Source organism: Cetorhinus maximus, chromosome 1 (genome assembly GCF_964194155.1).
Source record: "Cetorhinus maximus chromosome 1, sCetMax3.hap1.1, whole genome shotgun sequence".
NCBI lineage: Eukaryota > Metazoa > Chordata > Chondrichthyes > Lamniformes > Cetorhinidae > Cetorhinus > Cetorhinus maximus.
This window is the reverse complement of record NC_135879.1, coordinates 144,745,834-144,760,721: the sequence shown is the minus strand read 5'-3', so window position 1 is coordinate 144,760,721 and position 14,888 is coordinate 144,745,834.

Sequence of the window (14,888 nt, the reverse complement as noted above, 5' to 3'; positions counted from 1 at the left end):
CCTTCATCTAGATCATTAATGTATAAAGTGAAAAGTTGTGGTCCCAACACTGACCCCTGTGGAACTCCACTAGTCACCGGCCGCCATCCTGAGAAGGACCCCCTTATCCCCACTCTCTGCCTCCTGCCAGACAGCCAATCTTCTATCCATGCTAGTACCTTGCCTCTAACACCGTGGGCTCTTATCTTACTGAGCAGCCTCCTGTGCGGCACCTTGTCAAAGGCCTTCTGGAAGTCCAAGTAGATAACATCCATTGGCTCTCCTTTGTCTAACCTACTCGTTACCTCCTCAAAGAATTCTAACAGATTTGTCAGGCATGACCTCCCTTGATGAAACCATGCTGACTTTGCCCGATTTTACCATGCACTTCCAAGTATTCTGAAATCTCATCCTTAATAATGGACTCTAAAATCTTACCAACGACCGAGGTCAGGCTAATCGGCCTGTAATTTCCCATCTTTTGCCTCACTCCCTTCTTAAACAGGGGGGTTACATTAGCGATTTTCCAGTCCTCTGGGACCCTCCCTGACTCCAGTGATTCCTGAAAGATCACCACTAATGCCTCCACCATCTCTTCAGCTATCTTCTTCAGAACTCTGGGGTGTAATCCATCTGGTCCAGGTGATTTATCCACCTTCAGACCTTTCAGTTTTCCTAGCACCTTCTCCTTGGTAACGGCCACCATACTCACCTCTGCCCCCCGACTCTCTTGAACTTTGGGGATGTCTCTCCCACCCATGACTTCTTCCCCTTGCTATTCCTTATTTCCACCTAAACTGATTCCACATCACGATCTATTGCACCTATATCACTACTCACCTCTGCACTGATACCTTCCTTTATTAGCAAAGGTATCCCACCTTTCCTTTTTTACCTATTTTTCTGGAACATCGAATACCCTTGAATATTGAGTTCCCATTCATGGTTGCCCTGCAACCACGTCTCTGTAATAGATATCAAGTCATATTCATTTATTTCTATTTGTGCCTTCAACTCATCTATCTTGTTTTAAATGTTGTGTGCATTCAGATAAAGAGCCTTAAGCTTTGACACTTTACCATTATTACTCATTCTGGTTCTAATTTCTGCTGCACTTCTCTGCTTATATTTTCTGCCCCTTTCTGTCACATTTTAATTATCATTCACCTCTTCACTGCCCTGCACCTCTGCTCCTTCGTTTCTTTTTGATGTTTTAAACTTCCCTTCAATTGAACCCTCCCTCCAACTAATTAGTTTCAAGTGCTATCTACAACCCAAGGTATACAATTCACCAGGACACTGGTCCAAGAATGACTCAAATGAAGCCCATCCCAACAGGACAGCTCTCTCCTTCCCCAGTACTGGTGCCAGTGCCCCCTGAATCGGAACCCATTTCTCCCACACCAATCTTTGAGCCACGCATTTACTTCTCTAATCTTATTTACCCTATGCCAATTTGCACATGGCTCAGGTAGTAATCTAGAGATTATTACCTCTGTGGTTCTGCTTTTTAATTTCGCTCCGAGCTGCTCGTAGTCCCTTAGCAGAACCTCTTTCCTAGTCCTACCTACGTCATTGGTACTTCTCTAATCTTATTTACCCTATGCCAATTTGCACACGCCTCAGGTAGTAATCTAGAGATTACTTACGTGGACCATGGCAACTGGATCCTTCCCCTCTTATTCCAAGTTCCTCTCCAGCCCAGGAGATACAACAGTTAATGGGAATAATTTACACGTTTTAAGAGATCCTGAGATCCATTGTATGCATTTATAGGTTTCATAAAGACATAAGCTTGCATACCTCTACGCTAAGTATCATTCATGCTTGTGATTTTGGACTGTTTTAATGAGGTTTAAATCAGGAAATTATAGAACTGTCAGTTTAACATCGATTTTTGGGAAGTTACTGGAATCATTAGGTACAGAATAACAGGCGCTTGAACAACTATAAGCTAATGAAAGAGAGTCAGCATAAATGTGTAAAGGATAGGTCTTGTCTGACTAACCTAGTTAAACTTTTCTGAGGAGATTACTAATATAGTGGACGAGAGAACGTCTATGGATGCTATCTAGATGGACTTCAGAAGTCATTCAATAAGGTTTTGCACATTAGCAAAAATAAAAGCACATGGAATTGGAAGCAACCTTGTGACACGGGTTTATAATTAGTTGACAGATTGGAGAAAGGGAAGAATGCTGATTATCAGGATGTAACAAGCGGTGTTCCGCAGGATCTGTACTGAGGCCTCAGCTCTTCAGCATATAGAGTTACATGTGGCTTAAACAATTATGGAATTTAAGGTGTAAATGAGCCATGTGGATAACTGCAATATATCCAAATCTGCTCGATCTTTTACGGCCTTCAATCAAACCCTCCATCTGAAAAAATACTCTGCTTCAAAACTGGCCACACTCCTAATGCTCAAACATGAGTCCCTTCAATTGCTGCAAGATTCTCTTAACATTATGACAAGTTTTTCAGGCACAGCAAGAAACAAAATAATTTTTCCGATCTTTTAATTGCAATTTTTAAAGCAATTTTTTAAACAATCTATCCTCAGAGATCTGTTCTGTATTTTTTGGTTCTTTGAATGGATTATATGGCATAAGTATAAGTCACATTAAAAATGAAAAGCTTCTCTAATTGATGGTTCTTAAGCATGCTGTGTATGACGTACATGAATGGTGGTGAAATGATTTGAATTTTAAATTTTAAAAGTCAAAGAAATATCCAGCTGTGGGTTCAGCAATTCCTTGGACCCTGATTGTTTACACTGATTTATGCCCATTTGAAATTCAGGCATATTCTAATGTGATTGGGAGGTGACTTTGCTGTAACTAGACAAATGGGTGCAGTTTTTGACATTTTAAAAATTGATTCATGGGATGTGGGTGTTGCTGGCTAGGCCAGCATTTATTTCCCATCCCTAGTTGCCCTTGAGAAGATGGTGGTGAGCTGCCTTCTTGAACCGCTGCAACCCATGTGGTGTAGGTACACCCACAGTGCTGTTAGGGAGGGAGTTCCAGGATTTTGACCCAGTGACAGTGAAGGAACAGTGACATATTTCCAAGCCAGGATGGTGTGTGACTTGGAGGGAAATTTGTGGTGATGTTCCCATTTGTCTGCTACCCTTGTCCTTCTAGGTGGTAGAGGTTGTGGGTTTGACAGGCACTGTTGAAGGAGCCTTGGCTAGTTGCTGCAGTGCATCTTGTAGATGGTACTGTGTGCCGCTGTTGGAGGGAGTGAATATTTAAGGTGGTGGATAAACTCCAGTGGAAACAAGCCCATCGTGTCCAACCTATCCTCATAAGACAACCCGCTCATTCCAGGCATCATTCTAGTAAACCTCCTCTGAATTGCTTCCTGTTGGATTCAAGAGGCGGTCTCACCAATGTCCTGTATAACTGAAGCATAACATCCTTACTTTTATGTTCAATTCCTCTCATAATAAAAGGTAGCATTCCATTAGTCTTCTCGATTACATGCTTTACCTGCATACTAACTTTTTGTGACTCATGCACTGGAACACCTAGGGTAGAATTCTCCCACCGTCAGGGGGGTTGTGTGGGGGGCGGGCGTGGACCCGATCGGCACCCCCGGTCCATGCTGCCATTTTACATGGGCAGGCCAATTAAGACCTGCCCGGTATGACGTGCACCCGGAAGTGTTGCGCGCTCCCTGTGCGGGTGGGGGTGGGTTCCCTGCTTTGGGAGTTCGCTCTTTCACGCATGAGCACGAAGGAGTGCAGAAATCTCCCTGAGGCACAGAGCTGCCTCAGGGAGATTAGTTTCACTTATGGAATATTGATTAATGTCCCCTCATGCGAAATTGTCACATGGGCTGGGACATGTCCATTAATTTTATTAAAAACTTTTAAAACACTTTAAAAATGTTCACAAAACCTTATTCCGCCTGTGGATGAGGCTCCATAAAAAATGCAAAGGCTGCCTGGGCTCTTCGCCTGCCCACCAACCTTAAGGTTCGCTCAGTTTATTAGTTAATTGATATTTAAATGGCCTTAATAGGCCTTTGACAGCTCAGCGGGCACGCAGCCAACTCTGCTGTGCACCCGCTGAACTGAGAACCTAAATGACACGAGGTGACGTTGGGACGCACGCACGTCTCATTTTATGGCCGTGGTGAGCGGGCCCCGCCCCCGCTCGCCCAGCCGAAGATTCTGCCCCTAGATCTCTCTGCAGCTCAGAATTCTGCAGACGCTCTCAGTTTAAGTAATACTTTTTTTTTATTCTTTATGTCAAAGTGAACAACTTCACATTTTCCCACATTATACTCCAGCTGCCAGATTTTTGCCCACTCAATCAACTTATCTGTATCCATCTGCAAACTCCTTATGTCTTCTTCACTTTAAGCTTCCCTGACTAAATTTGTGTTGTCTGCAAATTTAGCTACCATTCCTTCACTCCCCTCATCTAAGTCATTGATGTAAATTGTAAAAAGTTGAGGCCCCAGCACAGACCCCTGTGGGACTTCACTTGTCACATTCTGCCAGTCAGACAAAGACTCATTTGTGCATATTCTTTGTTTTCTGCCAGCCAGCCAATCTTCTATCCAGGCTAATAAGTTACCCCCGACGTTATGAGCTTTTATTTTCCACAATAACCTTTGATGTGGCACCAGATTAGTGCAGTTCAATCACATGTCATAAAGAAAGATGGACCATTGAGAGTATGTCTTGATCCATGACATTTAAACGCAGCTTTGGAATGTTGTCCTTATAAAATACCCACATTAGAAGAGTTAAATCCGAGATGTTCAGTTGCAAAATTCCTCTTGAAGGTTGTTGCCAAGCATGGTCACTGGTTGCTACATTTTGTGGTGAAGTCCCAAGAGCTTGTTATATTTTGTACCCCATTCTGATGATACCATTTTCAATGACTTCCTTTCGGGCTGTGAATTAGGATCTCTTTCAAGCTCACATGGACTGTATTCATGCACTGTGCCTGAATGCATCTGTATGGCAGATGATATAGCTGTGGTGGGAAGAACAAAGCAAGAACATGACCACAATTTGTATTTATTGATGCAAGTGGCACGTAATGAAGGATTGATGTTCAACATCCTGACATATGACAACAACGTGCATCAATTTCTTCAGTTCTATTTATTCCAGTGCTGGCATATGTCCCAATCCAAGTAAAATAGAGGATATTAAAGGCATGCCAGCCTCAAGTTAAGGATGATCTTCAAAGATGTCTAAGTCTCTTTAATTTCTTGTCTCCATACATTCCCAATTTTGCCCAAAAATTGTCCTCGCTAAGGGAATTGTTGAGAAAGGATGTGCCTTTCCTATGGAACAAAGATCACCAACATCCCTTCAAAGCACTGAAACAGTCATCATCAGAAGTATCAACAGTTGATCCTAGGGAGACAACCACCCTGGAGATTGATGACTCACAGAAAGGTCTGGGAGCATGCATATTATAACAGGGAAAACCGATTGTGTTTGCTTCAAAACCTTTATCTGTAACACCAACCAACCACTTCAACGGCAAGCTAGAAACATTAGCTTTAATGTTTAAAATCATGTGTTTTCATACCTCCTACTTGGCAAAAGATTTGTGGCAGAGACCGACCACAAGCCACTGGAGATGATTTAGCAAAAACCATTGACCAATGCACCGCCAAGATTGCGACGTCTCTTGATAAAGGTTCAAGGTTACGACTGTGAGATTAGTTACAAGCCAAGTAATTTGATGGCCATGTCAAGATGGTCAGACTTAGCAAATTTCCTAACCCAGTGAAAACAGAAGATATAAACTGAGATTTACAAGTTGACTTCATTGACATCAAACTTGACAACGTTCTCCAAATTGATCTGGTACATTTTGTGCAACACAAATGCTAGCAGCTACAAGAAGAAAGGGCGAAAGATTCCACACTACAGAAACTGTGGAAAACCATCATCAAAGGATGGTCCGATCCAATTCAGCATGCCCATGAACATGCAAGGCCATTTTGGCCTTATCGAGACGAGACAGGCATCTGCTGGAGAGTTATTTTAAATGCAGGCAGGTCATCATACTGGAATCTTTGAGACCTGATGTCCTGCAACAACGTCATCACTCACACATGGGCATAGATCACACGAGAAGATTTGCAAAAGAGATAGTCTATTGGCCGGGTATGAACAATGGCATTGAAGTCGTCATCAAGAAGTGCAAGGCATGTCAAGAGCATATGCCAAGTCAGCACAAAGCATTATTGATCCATCCTTGGTCCAAAATCGCATCCAATCTCTTTCATGTCCATGGCACTGACTTCACTGTCATCGTTGACTACTTTACCAAGTATCCCATTATTCGACAATTGCACAATACAATGTGCACGCTCAAAGTGCTATTTTCAGTTTATTTGGTGTGCCTTGAGAAATCATTACGTATAACTGCCCATAATTTATTGGTAAGCCATTTCGGGATATATTTGAGAAGTGGAATATCGATCATGTTACTTCCTCCCCTCATTACCCTAAATCTAATGGCTTAGCTGAATGAATGGTTAACATGGTGAAACCCATAATTCTCAAATGTAGACAGACAAAGCAAAACCCTATATATTGCATTTTTACATCTGAGAGCGATGCCTTTAAGTGCAACTATTCCATCACCAGCAGAGCTCATGCTTGGCAGACCAGTGCCAAATACAAATTTACCTACTCTTACCCATTCTACTCTCTCAGAAACTAGACAGCAACTTTTAAAACTACAAGAGATGATGACCAAAATGCACGAGTAAAAATGCAGGTACAACAAATTTGCATCCAGGATCCCACAGAAGGTGCATGGCAACCAGCCGAGGTGACAAGGACTTTTTCAGAACCAAGATCCTATGAAGTCAGAGCTCCTTAACCACCATACATCTAGGATAAAATCCCAAATGCAACCAGGAACAACATCCAAGAATGGCAATCCCAGAGATCACCATGAGCAATAAAGAGACCTCCAGACAAGGTTAGCAGCATAAAATCTACCTTACCTTTACACTTTAGAGACTCATAGATTCATCAGTTCTGTGCACTTATGTAATGGTAACTAAACATGAACATGTATTGTAAATAGTTATACTTCTTTGAAGGGGGGAATTATCTTTAAAAAAAAAATCTCTATGGGATATCAGCATGACATCACTAGAAAGGAAAGGTGCCACGTGATCCAGTCTTGGTTTCACTTTTGTTTTTAGCGGAGCACACACACAGACACAGCTTTGATGTCCTTAATGTTTATACCTATCTATAATTGTTCTCACATGCCTAGTTTAATAAATGAGCCCACAACGTGTTTACCCAATCCATTATGAGTGATGGTGCCTTGTGTCTTGTACAGTAAATAAGCCCAAGGTATTATATCATTATAATAACATGACAGAGGTTACAGATTGTGGTTGAATACAATTCTGCTATTGCTGATGGGCCCACAGCTCCTCATGGATGCTCAGTTTTGAGCTGTTATTTCTGACCTGAATCTACCCCATTTAGCATGGTGGGTGTCCTCAGTTTGAAGATGAGATTTTGGCTTCATACCCTGGTAAATTTTGGGTGATGCCATGGAGGAATTTCTAGGCTCAAGAGCGATTAGGGATGGGCAACAACTGCTGGCCTAGCCAGCGAAGCCCTCATCCCGTAAATGAATTTAAAAAAAAAACTATTTTCTTGTGTGGGGGAAATCCAGAACAATGGGGCTCACTCTTAAAATCAGAACTAGGCCATTTAGGAGTAAATCAGGAAATACTTCTTCACACATAGGGTCATGAAAATGTGGAATTTTCTCCCTCAAAAGGAAGTGGATGCTGGGTCAAATAAAATTTGTGAGACAATAATCGACACATTGGGCAGAATTTTCTGCCTGTCGGGCGGGTGGGGAGCCGATCCCCGCCGGAGAAGCGGGCCCCGCTGCCATTTTAAGTGGGCGGGCTAATTAAGGCCCGCCCAGCGTGATGCCTGGCGGGAAGCGCTATGCGCTTCCTCTGCGGGCGGGGTGGGGGGGGAGGGGGGAATTCCCCAAGTGCAAGAGTTTTAATGACCCTGTCAATGGCCTCAATGGCTATTGACAGGTTGGCGGGCCTGCAGCTGATTTTGCTGCGCCCCCGCCTTCCTGAAGATTTAAATGGTGCGGGATGATGTAGGGGGTTCAGCCCATTATTATTATCTAAAAGTATTACAGGATAGCGATAAAAGGTGGGTAAATGGAATTGAAGTACGGATAAGGTAATGCATAGACAGTGAGTAGGCAAAACTATGCTAGTTGGAGTTTAATCTGGGGGAGTGTGAGGTCGTCCAATTTGAACTCATAAAGGCAATTCAGATTTTTTTTTGCGGTGAGAAACTAAGAACTATGGAAGAACAAATCATTAAAATCTAAGTACAAAAGGTAGTTAAACAGGTAAATGGAATGTTGGCCTTTACTTCAAGGGTTTGGAATGCAAAAGTGAAGAAGTGACGCTCCAGCTGTACAGGGCTGAATTTTACTCTGGATGCAAGGTTCCCTCGTCTGCTTGGCCAGCTCACCCTACAGCAATTTAGTGGCCACAGGGCTGTTAATAGGCTTGAAAAATGACTACCACCACCATCGGGGGGGGATATCCCGCCTTTGAGAGCTGCCAGCCAATCAAATGGTTGGTAGATCTCTTGTTCCAGAAGTGCCACAGGGACTGGTGGCCACTGTTGTGGCAGCAATAATCCCCCAGGAAGGCATTCCGTGATGGAACTTGGGCAAAGGGATCTTATGGGACCAGGCTGGCAGTCCTTAGTGAGTGGGGTGGTGGACCAGGGTTTACAGGGCAGTGAGGTAGGAGAAATGTGGGGGGTGGGGGAGTGGGAGGGTGGGGAGGGGGGAATACCTTGTGGGGAGCTTCCAATTGGGACATGGTGCCTAGAAATCAGACACCCTTCTGCCCCCCACCCCCCCACCCCCGCCCCCCCCCCCCCCCCCCCACCAGCCACCAGTCTACCACGTTTACCTGATGGGCCGGACACTTGGTGCAAGCCTTCTGCGCTGTGGGTAAAATCCCAGTGGCAGCGGGAGGAAGCCCTTAAGTTGCATTAATTGGGCAGTTAAAGTCTCAATTGGCCCTCAGACAAACAGGCCACCTGATACCTGCCCTGCCACCGGTAAAATTGCAGTGGGGACGGGCAGGTGGCGGGCACTGCGCCACTACCATGTTGCAACTGCCATCCCGCCACCTGGGGAGCTGTAAAACTCTGGCCACAAAATCTTGGTCACACCCTCTTGGGCAGAACATGCATGAAGGGCTGAATTGTCTACTCCTCTGCCTATGTTCCTATATGATAGATTCATTGGAGGAACAAAAATGTCTTTTTAAAGTTCGTAATCAATCAACAGTTTTATATGGTCAGAACAGTGACAAGACAATTTCTATGCAGCAAATCAGAGATCAGCAGCACAAATATAATTACTTTTCCTTAACTCTGACTGAGAGTATAGAAAATTTACAAGACTTTTGCGACTGCAGTACCAAGCTGTTGAAAATGTTATGAAACAGAAATTATGATTTTCAAAAGCAACTATACTCTGGGAATGGTCTGTTAGCATCATTTAAGAATCTAGCCAAGCATGGTCTGACTGAAACCACAGAAGAACACCACTAACTGCGCCAGTATGACTTTCCAAGAAAATGTTGGCCTTTTTTCAGTGATGTTGACAAATTAGCACCAAATGCATCTGAAGGGGCTTTTGTTCTGCAAGTTGAGTCCACTGAAAACTGGCATGAGGCTGCCTACATTTACTTTAATTAGGATTCTAAAACTTTCAGTTACATTCAAACCTGGCTCCAGAGGAAAAAATCACTTTGTTCTAAACCACTTCCAGCCAATCCTGTGACTGAATTACATTGACAATGTGCCAACAATATGTAGCTGTTTCATTTCACCCTGGAGTTACTTCTTCTTAGTAAGTAATCTATGCATAAACAACACAGACAGAAGGTTCACTTGTATGAGTGTAACAAAAGATTAGGACTTCTGCTTTAGGTACAGTTGTGAAATTTTAGTTGGTAGGTTATAGTTCAAATCTCTGTTAAATTCTTTTGTATGCTCACAAATGTAAAACCTTCCATGATAGTGATATAATTTAACCATTTTTTTTCTTTCTATTAGAAGTACTCCATGATGCATTTAAGAATTACAACCTGGTTCAGATTTATTAATAGAACTGCAAGTGGGTTCATCAGCAGCAATAATCATTACTATTAAGGGCATTCAGTTCACCATCTGTGAGTAGCATGATTTAAAATCACTGAAGATGACTTTAAAAAGTGCTGAACCATTTAATAATTTCACTGATATTGTCCTGGCTAGTAAAAGCAACTCACCTAGTCTAATTCCTCCACCTTTTCCCTGTAGCCCTGCATTTTTTTTTCTCTTTGGATAATGATCCAATTCTCTTTTGAAGACCTCATTTGAATATGCCTCCATCACACTCTCAGGCAGTGTATTCCAGATCTGATCCATTCGCATCACAAAAAAGCTTTTCCTCATGTCGCCATTGTTACTTTCGCCAATCACCTTGTAGTAATTATGGTCTTATTTACTGTGTAATGTACCTTTAAGAACAATAATTGTTAGGAAAGATCACATGATCTGTAGTAACCATGAGAAGAATAGCACAGGCTACCTGAGCAGTCAGTGTGGAGTTAGAGTTGGAGTTGAAAGCACACATGAAGTTGCTACTGAGTTTATTGTAAATAAACTTAATGTTTCCACTCAAGGGGTGTCTGCCATTCAACTCTATTACTAATAGTACACAGCGGCCACCCTACAACAAACTGGCGATGAGTATATAACAGGATTGAACAAAATAAATCAAGTTAAAAAGAAATTGGCATTCTTTCTCACCCAATGATTGTAAGTAGCAAGCTCCATTAGAATCGAAGAAGTTATTCTTTCTCAAAATGCCACACTTTGGGAAAATTGATCCTTTTGAACCAGCCACAGACGATTGGTCTCAATACATTGAACACCTCATGTTCTTTTTTCAGGTGGATGAGATTATGGGGGAAGAGAAGAGGTGAGTGATCCTCTTGAGTACTTGTGGGAGCAAAACCTACAGCTTGACTCAAGCTTGAGAGCACCCGGTGCCCTAGTTTCAAAGAATTTTGATGAATTGGTGGACCTCGTGAAGGGCCATTTTCAACCAAAGCCCTCAGTCACAATGCAGAGGTCCAGGTTTAATTCATAAAATAGAGCCCCGGGTGAGACAATTGCATGCTACGTGGCAAATCTGAAGCAGCGAACAGAATGTTGCATGTTCGGTATGACTCTGAACAACATGCTCAGATATCATTTAGTGTGTGGATTGAAAGGGGACTCTATTCAGAAAAGATTATTGTCTGACCTGAATCTGGATTTCAAGAAGGCACTAGGGATAGTGCTGGCCATGGAAAGCACAATAAGGGATTCAAAAGCAATACAAGATGCGCAAAATGGCACCGTCCTCGGGTGGGAAACTTCTGCCAAAAGCGGCGCGAGAAAGCAAGACTCTGCTGAGAAGCAGGAAACAGCCCGTGCTAGCTGAAGAATAAAGAAAAATAACTTAGCAGCGAGATCAAAGGATAATTTTAATAGAGGTGGAAACAAGCAGTCTTTTAGCGATTGTCAGTTTAAAAAAATCGAATGTTATGATTGTCAAAGAAATGGACATATGAGACAGTGCAAGGAAAGATTCAAGCATACCTGTAAACAAAAGAAGAAGCTCAATGAAATCTACAATGTAGAAGAGCCTGAAGCAACAAATTCTGACATTTACTCATTGTTTAATCTGAAAGTTGGAAAGACAGAACCAATATTTGTCGCAGTGAATGTAAATGGCAAACCTGTTAAAATGGAAGCAGACATGGGAGCTTTCACTACAGTAATTGTGGAACATAAATTCAGATGTTTGAATAATGGTGAATATCAACTGAGTTTAGAACAAATAGCTGCCAAGCTAAAAACATTTACATGTGAAGACATTCAAGTAAAAGGCATAAGCAGAGTAACTGTCCATTTTGGAAGCCAATGGCAAAGCTACCAGTGTTGGTATTGAGAGGCAGAGGGCCAAGCCTTCTGGGGCAAAATTGGCTAAGGGAAATCAACTTTGATTGGCCACTGGGATACCGAAAGGAAGCTGAAAGTGTTCCTGTTTTGAAAAAGGAGTGTGTAAAGATTCAACAACCTGAAGAACTGCAGGCTGTCTTAAGCTAAAACATCGAAGAACAGCAGAAGGAACTCAAAGAGACCCTGCTTGATGACAGAGTTCTTGATGAGGTGAGCAACGTTCAGGAGAAAAAGGACTATTTCCTGAAAGACCTTCACAGATGACAAGATTCCCTCAGGTCAAAGTTTGTATCTCTGGAAAACTATGAAGAGAAACAGAAAGAATTCAGCACTTCTCAGAACGAACTGAAGAATGAGTTGGCAGAGAAGACACAACAATGTTTAATTTTACAAAAAAGTGATGGAAGAGCTGAAGAATTAGCTAAAAGAAGCCAAAGAGGCTTTGGAAGCAAAAGTCACAGAATTTTCTAAGAAGCAAACAGATGATGAAATTTTGGGAGACTCAGCCACTGAACTCAGGCCAGTTGAGCTTGTATCTGAGAGAGATCTGGCCAATAGTGATGTCAAAAAGAAGGCCAAGATTAAAGTCTGTGCTAGAAAGAAGAAGACACATAGAAAGAAGATATAAAAATACTAAATGGGCCTTAATTCTGGCAGCATATGAACACAGTTTCGAACATAGGCCTGGCAATCAAATCGCAAACGCTGATGCCCTTAGTCGTTTGCCTTTACAAGAAAATGATGAGTACGTCCCAGTTCCACAGGAACATATTTTACTGTTAAGTTTCTTAGATTCCTTGCCAGTATCTGCTCGGTAATTCAAGTCGGGACCCGGCCGTATCTCAAGTATGAGAACAAGTGCTTCATGGTTGGTTACAGGGGCCCTTATCTGATTAAATCAAACCATACTTCAACAGAAGGCATGAAATAACCAGCCAGGATGGCATCTTATTGTGGTGAGCTTGAGTGATAGTTCCTCCAAAGGGAAGGGAGCCACTTTTAATTGAGCTACACAATCCCCATCCAGGAATTTCCAGAATGAAGACCATAGCATGCAGCCATCTATGGTGGCCTGGGATGGATGGCAAAATAGAGAGTTTAGTGAAGCACTGTGTGCAATGTCAGCAACTACAGAAGTTGCCGGTGGCAGCTCCTTAACACCCATGGGAGTGGCCAGGTAAACCCTAGGTGTGATTACACATTGACTATGTTGGACCTTTCCTGGGAACAATGTCTCTGCTCAGTGTCAATGCCCATTCAAAATGGTTGGATGTATATGACAATGATACCTGAGCTTCAATAATTAAATCATGAGTGCAGGTTTAATAAGCTTTGCTCTACTTTTGAGTTTAAAAGCTAAAGGGGTGATATAATCAAGGTCTTCAAATGATAACGGGATTTGATTGTGTAGATACAGAAGGGCCAATTTTACCATGAGGCGGAACGCGCGCCCAACCCAAGCGAGCGTAAAATGATGTGCGATGACATCGGGCGATGACGTTGGGCGAGCGTCCTGATGTCATTGCGAACTTGCACGATATTTTGGTCGGCAGGCGCAGATGGGAGTTGGCAGCACGCCTGCTGACAATTAAGAGGCCTACTAAGGCCATCAAAGTACCAATTAAATGTAATTTTTTGCTGCCGGTCCAACCTTATGGTTGACAGGCAGGCGAAAAGGCCAAGCGGCCTTTGCATTTTTTAGGAAACCTCATCCACGGACAGGATGAGGTTTCCAACAGCAATTAAAAATAAAATAAAGATTTTAAACTTTTCATTAATAACAAGTCCCTGCTCATGAGGGGACATGTTTTTTTTAACATTTTAAAATTCTTTATTTTTGATTTTTTATATCGTCAGCACCCCGAGGCAGCTCTGTGCCTCAGGGAGCTTTTCCTGCGCGCACCTGCGTGCATGCACGAAGTTCCCCGCTTGCCATCCTCCCCCCCTAACCCCCCCCCCCACCACAGGCAGTGCTGGACGCTGCAGCACGTGTTTCACACTGGATGGGCCTTAATTGGCTCGCCAGCGTGAAATTGTGATAGCAGCCTGATCGCCAGTGATGGCCAACTTCCCGACTGTCCCCGCTGAGCTCACCCGATGAGGGCAAAACCCTGGCCATTGGGTGCGTAGGGGTTGAAATGAGTTGTTTGGCTCCCATAAGGCATCAGGCACACAAGGTTTGGACTTCCAGGCCTTATTTACATACCCCAACTCTGGCTCTAACCCAAAGCTGGCGGGAATAATGCAGACGAGAATCAAAATTGGAAGGAGGTCAGCCACCATAAGGGATCCACCAAAATTGTAAGAAGGGACTGAGAGACTGTGGCAAACCTACAATCCAAGGGAAAGGCCAGTGTAGGGCAAAGGCGGTGGTGGTTTTTGTTAGGCAGGAGAGAAATTAAAATTGAGGCAGGCCAGTTAGTTACCAATTTTCCCTCCCCAACTTGATCTGCAGATTGGGCTCTGATGTTAATTTTAATCTGAGACTGCGTTCAGGTGGAAGTCCAAATCTGTTTATGGAAATGAAATCTGGAAATCTTTCCAGGCCTCAGCATGCAGGCTCAATGCTGGTTGCAGCCTCTCGCATACACCAATCCCACCTAGAGTTAAAAAGTTAAAATTGAAACCACGTACTTCAAACAATAAATGTTTTTGTTTACGCTAGATGAATTAAATGTCCTCAATTTGGAATATATAAAACAATAAATATATCCTACTTTCTCTCCAGGCTTAAATAGAAATCCAGTTACTGTAAACTCTATTTAGCTTAACTCTATCCTGGCTAAATTGACTTCAGCTTTTTAAATACAGCCTGCAATGTTCACAGATGCCAATCGCG